Raw genomic sequence first — 12,077 nt, forward strand, 5'->3', positions numbered from 1 at the left:
CGGTCTCCTTCGATGTCAGGGTGATGTTGACTCGGGTGATGGATGTAAATGCAACTGTCCGTGTCAAAGTACAGAACACGTTCCCCTAACAGTTCTAAAGCTTCGTACAATTTTAAGCGAGCATGAGCTGTCACGTAAGCCGCAATGATGACATTTCCAAAGGGGTCGTCTTCTACAAAGTCCAGATCTTCTTCGTAATTGACCAAGATCAAATTCTCTCGAACGACGTCCACGTGTTTCATGAATTTGGTTTTGTAGTGAATCATCTGGAAATAGAGGAAAGGTTCTGTCAAATATTCCGTCTTGGGTAAACACGGTCGTTGTGCCATTTTACCCCATAAGCAATTTAACATCACTTTGGCAAACGATCGCCTGCCTTCGTTTTTCTCGATGTGGTCTAAAGTGATGCCTTCTTGTTCCCAGTATTTCTCTTTGAATTTTATTTGGTCTTCAGGAGTTGGACACCAGGACGGATAGCAACTGGCTTCTTGCTTCAGTTTCAAAAAGGTATCCACGTAGTCTGCGAAAATGCCTTTCTGACTTGGGTCACCCTTGTGGTATTGTTGTGTCTTGGGAAAGTGGCAAATTTCGTACACTTCTAACAGTTGGTATCCCATGTCCAGAGCTTTGAACAATTCTACGCTGACCCACGTCCCCGTCAAGGCCCGTTCTTCCTGGGTGTGATGACAAAGTTGATCCTGGTTGCACGTTTCGGCACAAGTACGGCACAAAGGAAACATCAGTTTGCCTTGACAATGGTGAGGTAAGACGGGATGGTACAAGTCCGGGGGAGGCGAAACTTTGCACTTGATGAAGCCTTCGTATTGTCGAATGTTTTTCAGATCGATGTGTTCCGTGAACAATTGCGGGTGCCCTACAGGAAAGCGACAATATTTGCACACGTAGGGATACAGCGAACACACGTCCAAGTATTTGATTTCTTCTCCTTTCTCTTCGTCGACTTGGTATAGCAAACAGGTGGCATTGATCCTTCCACCGTACAAACTATCCCTCGCGTTCAGGGGGTCCATGAACTGGTAACTTTCCACGAGGCGTTTAATTCGGGATTAGTTTTCAAACGGTGATCGTCTTCGTGTTCCCACATTTCCACCACTTGGTATCCTTCCTGTTCTAACTTTAGGCGTCGCTGACAAGTGGCCTGGTACAAGTCTTCCATGGTTCGTTGTAAAAACTGATTTTTAGTGCCACGGTCAGGGTAACAGACGGGACATCCGTGAAATAAGCAACCGTTAAACTCGTACACGATCTTGGGGTTTTCTAAGTCCCAGCCATCGACCGAATGCGTTCCAATGGTCTTTTAGCCCCCTCAGTTGCGGGCATGCTGAATCCATTTGTCTTCCTTGTCACACAAGTAATGTAACCAGCGTAGGGCTTTGACCGAGTACTGACGTTTGACATAGTTGGTCGTTTGAGGACTGATGACAGCCACGGTGTTTTCAGGCATGAATCGTTGTCGGTACACTGAGGAACACGCTTTGGCAATGGTGCAAGCTTCTTTCAAAAATGTTTACGTCGGAACGACAATACTTTAACATTTCTTCCTGAAAGTCAAAAGGGTTCGAGGCATGGGTCTGGTACCAAGCGTAGAAAGCGTCTCGTTGTTGGGTACGCATGTTGTCGGGGTCGTAATAGTGAGCCTCAGGCAAATGGGGTAGAACGGCGTGTTGATTGGCTTCCGTATTGAAAAAGTGTGGAAAGTACCCTTTAGCTATTTCTGTCATTCCAAACGTTTTAGGCATTCGACTCAAAGGCATGGCCAAGTAACTCATCGAATCTTTAAACTGTACTTGTCCCACTTGCAACAAAATGATTTTGGCTCCGTTCAAAGTGACTTTAGGACGTTCGGTGCCATGTTCCGTATAGTATCTCAAAAGAAACTGTCCATCGTATCCGGAGAAATTGTGAGCCATCACCGTGGCATGACGATGACAATCTCCGTAACGTTCGATGTCCTCTTGGCTCCACGTCTTGTCTATGGGGTCTAAGACCCATCGGGCGAAATCGGCTAGCTTGTTCGGTCCCCGAAAGATTTTTTTACGCCCTCCAGGAATCTTACTGCAGTGAGGGCAATGACTGAAGATAGGTTCTTGAATGCACTTTTCGCACGCTCGATGAGCCACGCAGAAATTAGGAATGTGAATCCCGGTCTCTTGCATGCATTCGAAATCGAAAAAGATGAAATTGCCTTTCTTCTTGTGACCATCGTCTTTCTCTGGTGGGGGATGGTATTTTTGCACGTAGCACTGGTGTTCCAAGTCCACGATGTGGTGACAAATGTGACATTGTTTCTTTCCTGAACATACGTGTGCCTTGGCACTATTGGTACGTATGCCTTGTCCACAGGTAGGGCACAATCTCAGCAGTTGAAAGCACATTTCTGCTGTGAACCTTGCGTCTTCAGATGTTGTTGGTAACATGCAGGGCTGACAAACGTGCGCAGACAAGCAGGACAATGCATTGGTTCTTGCCCTTCGCTCAGACAGGGTGGAGAAGCCAAACATCCTGAGCATTTCGATCCGCAATGCTTGTGTTGCTCTCGATTGTTATAACCATAGTCACATTTCTCACAGTAATAACCGTATCCCAGGAATCCGGTGATACTGGTAATGGTATCGAAATGGTCATCGTGATGATAGACATGAATGTATTTTCCGTCCTTAAAATCTTTCCCTCGAAACAACAGAGGCCCACGCATTTCTTGAGGGTGCACTTTCAAGGTGTAGCGTGGAGCTAGGACATCTTGCAATGTTTGCATCTCAGGAATGCCACAGGGTGTGTCTGTGGACAGGCCGGCTTGTCGAAACTGGAGTTCTGCTTCACTTCGTTGTTTGGCTGGGTCGGATCGTTGAATAGTTTTCCAGGCTCTTTTCCATTCTACCGTGTCGTTCTTGTTGGCATAGGTTCGTCCCACCACGATAGCCCTGGCTAAACACATCTGATCTTGAGGGTTGTGAATTTGGACGAGGTTCTTTTTGGTGCTGCGAAGGTCGTTCACCAATAAAACCTTATTGCGTTGTCCGATCCCTTGAGGAGGAGAGACGTGGGTCATGTCCAGTGTGGCTTTTCCATCGGTGATGTCAAACTGGTCATTGGATTCTTGCACGTGGTGAGTGTTGTCCATGACTTTGGAAGCAGTCAATTCTGCAGGGCTGCTAAACTCGATCCAAACAGGGGATTTCAAACCGTCGTGTTGTATGGAAAGTCTCAAGCGATCGTCTTCTTTGGGTTGACATTGTCGCTTGAGTGTGGTGAGCAAAGAATCCCACACCCCGGTGATGAACCCTTCTGCTTTCTCTAACGGTACTTCAGCCTTGAAATCTTTAAACTTCACCGTGTATTTGTAAGCCGTGGTTCTAAATTTTCTAGAGGAGCGCTTTTCCGTCTCTCGAATGGAATAGTACTTTTCAGGGTTGACTAAGGGTGGTGAACTTTGTTTAGAGGGTTTGGCTTCTGGTTCACTCATGTCCTCTTCAAAATCACTGGCATGAATTTGTGCCAAGACTTCAGCCTTGGTACGAGGCGATAGATCACGTTTCTGCCTCTTACTTTCTTCTTATTTCTTCTCAAATGAATTGGATCGTTTCATCTTCAGTGCAAAACGTCAAATGACTAAAGTTTAAACACCACAGACTAATTTATAGTTATGGCAGACCAGCGTATATAAAAGGGTGTGTGTCTTGTCCTTTCACTATTCATTTCACTCTCAAACCGAGCACAACGAAGGAAGAGACTACACAAATCGAACATTTCATCAGAGCTTTGCGAGGGGTCATTAGAAAATTCTCTTCAGACCAGCCGACGGGCTACTCTCCTTCCTTGCGAGATAAAGGTCAAGATATTTGCTATATCTGTCAGAAGAAAGGGCATTGGTCTTCAGAGTGTCCAGACCGTCAAAAAAGAAAAAAAGGGGCTAGAAAAGACAAAAGTCAAGATACCTGTTATTATTGTCAGGAAAAAGTACATTGGTCTCCAGATTGCCCAAAAAAGAAACAAGAGGAGTCAGAAGAAAAGAGGGATTCTTCAGAACAAGAGAGGGATTCTTCAGAGGAAGAAAGCAGCCAGGTAAAGAAAAAGAAACAGGAGAAGAAAAGAAGAAGGGAAGAAAGTGAGGAGGAAGAGGAGGAAAAGAATGTGACGGTGAAGAAATTTAAAAAACAGAGAGACTAAACAATGAGACAAAAGAAGTGTATGAACTTTTTAACGTACTCTGTTGTGAATTGTGAATTGGATTGTAAATATTTGTAAAAGAATAAATTAGGTATAAAAGGTAAGTGTCTTTGGGTTTTGATTTTAAAATAAGAACGTACACTCACACACTCATACACAGACACGTACTATCGGGGTAAAATGTTGTTTTGTTTTTTTTTGAGTTATTGGCAATTGAAAGTCTATCTCTTTTCGAGAAATGTGGGTGGCCCTGAAAAGGGCCTTTTTTGGTGTAGGGGTGAGTTTAAGCAATCAACTTTAACTGCCTTAAGCCTTTGCCACGACCAAGGCCTACATCTGGACTGCCTACTGTTGATGATGATGATGATGATTGGGTTGAAGTCACTAAGGGTGGCACGGTAGGCTTGGTCACAGGGTTGGCGTGTTTAGCTCGGGAAGGTCGTATTCTCTTCGGTCGTAATAAAGAAGTCTGATACATTTGTTTCAGACTTCTTAACTCCGCTAAAATGTCTAACAATACCGTGACCGTTTGATTTTCACAATCTTGTTTCTTTGCTGCTTCTTCTTGTTGTTTTTTTTCTTACCTCTTCTTCTTGCTGTTGTTGCTGTAGGAGAAAAGCTTGTTCCGCTTCCTTTTGCTGTTGCATAAATTTCTCCAATTCTTCTTTCTGTCTCTGTCTAAAATTCTCCACGTGCGGTAATGAAGAAGGAGACGAAGGTTCCGGAACAAATTCTTGCGAGGTAAGAAAATCCACAAAATCCCAATTCACCTCTTCTGAAAGTAAGTCCGGGTTCCCTTGGGTGGTCTCCACTGCTGGTGCACCCCAATTGATCTTTTTCTGAGTTTCCGTCATGTTGAATAACTGTCGCATAGATTGACTGCACACAGGCGCTAGCGAATCTATATAGACCACGTGACGTCACAGACTGCTCTCTTCGGATTGGATGCGGGCTGACTGAATTTTGTAACGCGTGTTTGGATTGGTCAACAAACTCAATCCGTTTCAATCCTACCTCTACCTATAAATAAGTGCAGTTCACTGCATTGATTCACCTGTTCTCGGCGCCTCAACATGTGGACCGACGTACACTCTTCCACCCTTGTGTTAACGATGATGTTCCGGACGGACATACCCATGTATGTCCGATCCAACTGGACAGTTGTCCATAGGACAGACACCAGTCTGTGGATACGTAGGATCTACTTAGAAAGACAAGGATGCCTCAAAAGAGTCCTGATTTACGGTCCTACAGTGAGACGCAGCCTAAGGACAAGAAGACCAATGCGGTGCCCCTTATGTTAATGGATACATTAACATAAACCCAAAGGCCCTTTTCAGGGCCACTCCAATCTCTCGAAAAGAGATAGACTTTCAATTGTCCACCCTTTTTTTTATTTTTTTTTATTTTTTTAAAATAGGGTCCCGACCCTGTTCCATTTTCCCTTGTCGCTCAACAGTCCCAAAATATATTTCCCATGTTAATTTCCCCTTGTCGCTCAACAGTCCCAAAATAAATTTCCCACGTTAATTTCCCTTGTCGCTATATAGTCCCAGGGGTTTTCGTAATGTTAAATTTCCCATTGTCGCTATATGGTCCCAGGGGGTTTTGTAATGCTAATTCCCATTGTTGCCAAATCGTCCCCATTCACTACTTAGGTGACATACCCTGTAGTTTTTAGAAAAAAATATAAAGGGATGACGATCCCCCCCACCCCCCAAGATTATGTGCGTTACTATCTGCATAAACGTCAGTATAATGTGACTTGGTGGGACATCATGCTACTTGTCTGCAGCATGATATGATGACCCAGTGCTAGACATCACTATAAACTGCCACAGTGCAGACATCGTAGCGATATGACTGAACAATTATTAAGCTACGTCAAAAATCCAAATCACATCTGCATAAACGCGTCTATTGCAAATATTTTCGTATTTGTTTGAACTGAACTCGAAACATCGATTTCGATTAAAGAGAAACCAGCGTTACCTTCTGCATAAACTGGCCTTTTCAAACGTTTTATAAGCTCCATATTAAACAGCAACGAATCTGAGTACGGTCATCTTTCCATCGCATCATTTATGGTAGTTATAATACATTTAAACAGTTTCAAAGTGCGCATGCGTACATTGTAGTTACGCAAGATTTGTTGTTCTTGAATTGCGCGTAAAAAAAAAAGATAGCGTTAACGTGTGCAGTGAAACTTTAACTGTAATAAGTCAAGTCATATTTGATTAGGCAAATAAATATAATTAAAATTTTAAAAAAAATGTGTTTCCAGTTGGCGGAATGTCCTTGTTTCTCATTGCCGACCCTAGACTTTTCCCCAATGGTATAAAATTTGTGTTTAAAAAAATCAGTTTGCCGAAATTGATTTGCGTATATATACTCTTACTATTGTCTGTAAACCACCCCACCCCCCACCGATTTCAATAACGAAAACATTTAGTGTGATAAACGTGCACAGAACTAAGTCAACCGAATCACTGATTTTTAATTTCTAACCTGACTGACCAGAATGGAACTAATACTGGCATCCCCTGCACCTTTCAGGCTTAACGGACTTGCCAAACAAACAAACGGGTTGGTATAGTCAGACTACAATTGAGGCAGTTTTGCCTAGTACTTTGAAGTGCTGGAAATATTATTTAATTAATAGTTAATGTCTATAAAAAAATGGGGAAAAAAAAACAAAAAACAAACGCCTAACCTAATTTTAAAATCTGTGAAATATGAAACACACATCACAACTTTTTTTCAGTCAAAAACAATATTTTATTTCAGAAGCCATTTTTAATACCAATTTGTGTCTATATGCTTTTCTTACTATTATTTAATACCGAGTTAAATATTACTTTCATCCATCATGAAATTGTTTGTTTTCATTTAGAACTAACTGCAAGGTCACAAGTTAACCTCTTGTTTACTGGCATTTAATACAGAGCCGGAAAAGGTTACTTGTACGTACAGGCTCTGCTAAGCAAATGGCGGCGCTGGTGAAACTGTTTATTGGCGTATTACTATAGACTGGTTTCAGTTTGTACTTACCTACTTCATTCAAGTATAGGAACCAGGCAACCGGTAGAAAGTTCCGGTCGCATGTGGGGAAAGGTCAAGCTTGCAATTACAACAAACTGTTTATTTTTCGGTAATATTATGATTGTGTTATGTACATACTGCATTCATATAAAACTTTCCATGCATTAGAAAGTAATATATATACATAACCGTCAGTTTTAAAGAGATAAATACCTTTGTTGACTCCTAGGTTTCAAGGTGTTACATGTTTTCGTTTTCGCTCCCTAAAGGAACAAGTTTTGTTCTCTGCCTTTTTTTTTTCTTCCAACATGACTGGCTGAGAACAAGTTCATGAAGACACGTTTCATGCTGGAGGATCCACTTTGTAATTCAGTCCGATTATCGCGCCGGCTTGCTACTAATTAATAAATTTGGACTTTCCCTTTTATCAAGACGGTAACATTTATATAATTCCACTTCTATTCAACCATCGCGTTAAATTGATTAGAACTTTTTTGGTATTAATCCCTGTCAGAAATGACTCGCATTTTAATTGCTCATGTGCGGACAAATGCACCACCTCATGGCAAGAACCATATTTCGTAATGATACAGCAGGGCCTTTATCACTGTAAACTGACTTAGGTGTAGGGCCGTTGCTTGTGTAGATTTTGTTTATTTTCCTATCTTCTTTCACATACAGTTTAAATTGCTGATATATGTGTGGAAAGTAGCGTCACCAAGAACAATGCATCTTAACTGTATTGTCAGATTATTAGGGATAAGCTTCACAACACATTTTCATTTGACTATCATCACCATACAGTTTTGATGCAGAATATCATTGGCAACTTCGAACATTATTTGAACCTGCTTCTATGGATTTTATACACATAATTGTGATGAAGAGCACTCCAAAGTCATGTGAATTTTATCAGATTCCTACATCTCTGCTGCTTGATTGCTTAGATTTGATATTGCCTTCACTAAATGATGTTATTATTTCCCATCATTTTTCAAAACTGCTGTTGTAAAGCCTCTGTTGAAGAAACAGATACTTGAACATAGCAGCTTATGAACTTCAGCCCAGTTTCTAAACTCCCATTCTTGTTAAAAACTTAGAAAAAGTTGTTCTATCCCAATTTGTATCTAATCTGAATCAGATAGTCTTTGTAGCAGTGTATGATCCGCATATCGCATAGTACTGAAACTGTCCTTCCAAGAGGAGTTAACGGACAGAGGTCGTACTAGGATTTTAAAGCTAGGAGTCCAGGACTCCTAACTTGGTACAAATCAGAGTCTCACCAGCAAAAGTTTCTGTTCCCTCCCAGAAACATGCTGAAGTGGCTAATGTCCATTAAAATGCCAGGAATAAAACAGACACAGAACTTTGTCAGTTTTATTTATTTGTAATCATTTATTATTCTATAAAAAATATGTATTAAAATTGATATGTACAAATATCATATTCTTTAAATGCAATATAGTTTACTTTTGTCTATGTTGCATTTCACAAAATTGTCTGATGCTTGGCTTTGGATTGTACTCCTCCACACTAGGTCCCTCTTCCTTGACTCGTGTCATTTGTTTTAAGGTCTCATGTTTTATTCTGGATCTTCCCTTAGTCTTGATTTTGTTCTGCACTCTGAAGCCTCTCTTGCATGCCATGGATGTTACTGTTGATACCAACACAATCACAGTTAGGACTGCAGAGTCTGGAAATCTCTGTACTCTTGAAGTAGAGTTGTACAGGCTGCTGTCAGTGCACAGTTCAATGATTTTATGACTACCTAGCAAGTAGGTGGTCTCAAGATGTTTCATGCCTAGAAAATGCTTAACTTTGCAGATTAGATGAACTAGTAGTTGCCATTGAGTTTAATTTTAAACATTATTTACACCATTGGCATATAGCTCTTGTTTGTCAATCAGAATGAATTTTGTCAATACAAGGTAAGTTTTTATTCCAAACACTAAGCCATGCATCATGCGCTTTCTTACACTTGGCTACTGTCACATCCAAACTATCAGTTCTAGCAACTTTAGCAGAGCTCTGAATCTCATTAAAATCTTCATCTGTTTTCTGTTTAACCCAAAAATACTTATCCAGATTTGAACACAGCATTTTGTCCAAGTCTCGACGTGCCTTGATTTTGAGGTCGCGTGCAATATTTGTATGGCTTCAATCAGAAATGAACACAGTAACAGGGGGCATGCTGGACTTCACCACTGTCGCAAAGTGTGATTTTTTTGGACTAATTAGAGACAAAATTTGTCATTTGGAGATATTTTTGGTGGCAACATTTTTGGCTGATAAAAACTATATACAGTCTTGGCTTTGTTGTGAAGAAATTCAAAAGCATCATGACAGGTCTTTGCAAACTTGGATATAAATATGCACCGGAATCTTTTGTTACATAAACAATTCTTGTTTCAAATTGACAAACCCACCCCAACAGTGCATTGTTATATCATAATCTGCTTATGCTGATGTCTGGCCTTGGTACTGTATGCTGTAATATAACCAAAATAGCCATGCAACTGACTAGCTACAATCGACCACCTCTGAACGCAAGAAGGGGAAATGACCAGATGACAGCAATTTAACCCTTTACCTCATAGAGCATATTCACAAAGTGCAGCACGCTATAAATAGAACACATGTTACCTAGTCGACAGCATACACATAGGCCTGCCTGTGAACTGTTAAGCAATGTAGTGTATGTTACGTTTAACAGCAACCATTTTACATTTTTGCTACACATCTATTATATGTGGAAAAATTTAAGAGTAAAGTCCGATTGTTATAGCTGTGTAATTATTTTTCATGGAAGAATTTTGTATGTGCTTTAAAATCAAGAGAGAACTCGTTCACCGTCATGTCAGTGAGGCTGCATGACCAACTGTAGCTGCCATTTCCCATACTTGAAATTTACATGTTTTTCGTCTGCGTCTACATCACTAAGTAATCTGAATTTGATAATCAATAAAAAGTAATTGCTGCCTACATAAATATCAGAGCCTTTACCTAAGTTATTGAATCTTTCATAGTTGTGATTCTAATCATGAAAACATCGTAAGTACTGAATGAAATCCTGTCTGTGAACTGTTAATCAATGTAGTGTATGTTATGTTTAACAGCATTTTCAACCATTTTACATTTTTGGTACACATATATTATATGTGGAAAAATTTAAGAGTAAAGTCCAATTGTTATAGCTGTGTAATTATTTTTCACGGAAGACTTTTTTATGTGCTTTAAAATCGAGAGAGAACTCGTTCACCATTATGTCAGTGAGGCCGCGTGACCAACCGTAGCTGCCATTTGCGATACTCGAAATTTACAAGGTTTTCGTGTGCGTCTACATGACTAAGTCATCTGAATTTGATAAATTATAAAAACTAATTGCTGCCTACATCAATATCAGAGACTTTACTTAATTTGTTGAATCTTTCATGGTTGTGATTCTAATTGTGAAAACTTCATACATCCTGAATGAAATCCGCGGCCGCCATTTTGGAGAGTGGAGATTAAGACCCAGTTACTTTAAATAGCAGATATCGACCAGTGCATGAATAGCGACCACGTGATCTGACGTAATTGTCATTCTCAGAAATGAATGTGGTATCTTATTATAGGGGGGTTTTCCACAAAGGTGGCGCTACGAAAACCAGCTCAAAATGGCTGATGTTTACAGCAGGCGTCAAAAGGCGCATCCATGCGAATCTTGTAGAGGCATCAAAAGGCGCATCCATGCGAATCTTGTAGAGGCGTCAAAAGGCGCTTCCATGCGAATGGAGTAGAGGCGTCCAAAAATGCTTGCATGAGGTAAAGGGTTAAAAAATAAATGTAACAGAAAAAAATAAGGTTCCTGCAACTTCAAAGAAAACTGATTAGCTTTCAAGCACCGATATATTCCAGGCAAATAAAAAAAAATCTGTTTCAGTGTTCTACAATTATTTTGATGTTGCCACAGCAATAACAAATGGGTATTTGTTTGGGTATCTGTTTGGTCCTTCAAAGAGAGCTTTTAGTGGCGCCTTCAGTAACACATGCACCTTCATCAATATCACGGAATTAAACTCTTTTATTTATTGAATACATGCACTCGGGTTTCGTTTTTTTTGTGTTTAACGATACCCGAGGGTGATTAATGTATATTGTGTTGTATTTCGAAATAGTGAGTTCGGTTCATCCTATGCCGCACGTGCGAATTGCTCTCGATGGGACGAACTGATAGCCTATAATGCACAGAATGTCTGTGGTGTATAAATATCACACCGTACGTAAATTTCTTTACAATACGGATAAGTCTTGTCAGCCAGCAGTCTGCTTCAAGGACTTGCACATCTTCAGCTGTAGAGCTGTCGAGTGTCCAGAGGGTCTAATGTCGAGTGTTCGGAGGGTCTAATGTCCAGGGTGTCCAGAGGGTCTAATGTCCGGTGGTTCTAATGTTTCTAGTGTTCTAAGTGTTTTGAAGTGTTCTGAGTGTCCGGAGTCTGTAGCAGCTGTGGAGCTAAAACAGTGTACTGATGACGGAGCGTATCTCCGTACATGTAATTTGTTAGCTGTGGACTTGCACATCTTCAGCTGTAGAGCTGTCTAGTGTCGAGTGTCCAGAGGGTCTGATGTCCGGGGTGTCCAGAGGGTCTAATGTCCAGTGGGTCTAATGTTTGGAGTGTTCCGAGTGTTTTGAAGTGTTCCGAGTGACTGGAGTCTGTAGCAGCCGTGGAGCTAATACAGTGTACTGATGACAGAGTGTATCTCCGTACATGTAATTTGTTAGCCGTGGGCTGATTTTGGGAATCGTAAAACCCAGTGCATCTTTCGGGACTGTAAAGATAACTGTCTCTCTTCTTTATCACCATAAT

General features: G+C 40.8%; 1 protein-coding gene across 1 annotated transcript in view; it reads left to right on the forward strand.

The window, feature by feature from the left end:
• Positions 1 to 7,203: 7,203 nt before the first annotated feature.
• The window catches only part of LOC149791178 (FAST kinase domain-containing protein 4-like), a 44,379-nt gene continuing 39,505 nt past the window's right edge, over positions 7,204 to 12,077 (forward strand). The window contains exon 1 of the mRNA XM_089969628.1: positions 7,204 to 7,339. The gene's annotated coding sequence lies outside the window, so the exon portion shown is untranslated. The remainder of the gene's footprint in view (positions 7,340 to 12,077) is intronic.

Source organism: Sinohyriopsis cumingii, chromosome 9 (genome assembly GCF_028554795.1).
Source record: "Sinohyriopsis cumingii isolate HCF-2022 chromosome 9, ASM2855479v2, whole genome shotgun sequence".
Taxonomy (NCBI): Eukaryota; Metazoa; Mollusca; class Bivalvia; order Unionida; family Unionidae; genus Sinohyriopsis; species Sinohyriopsis cumingii.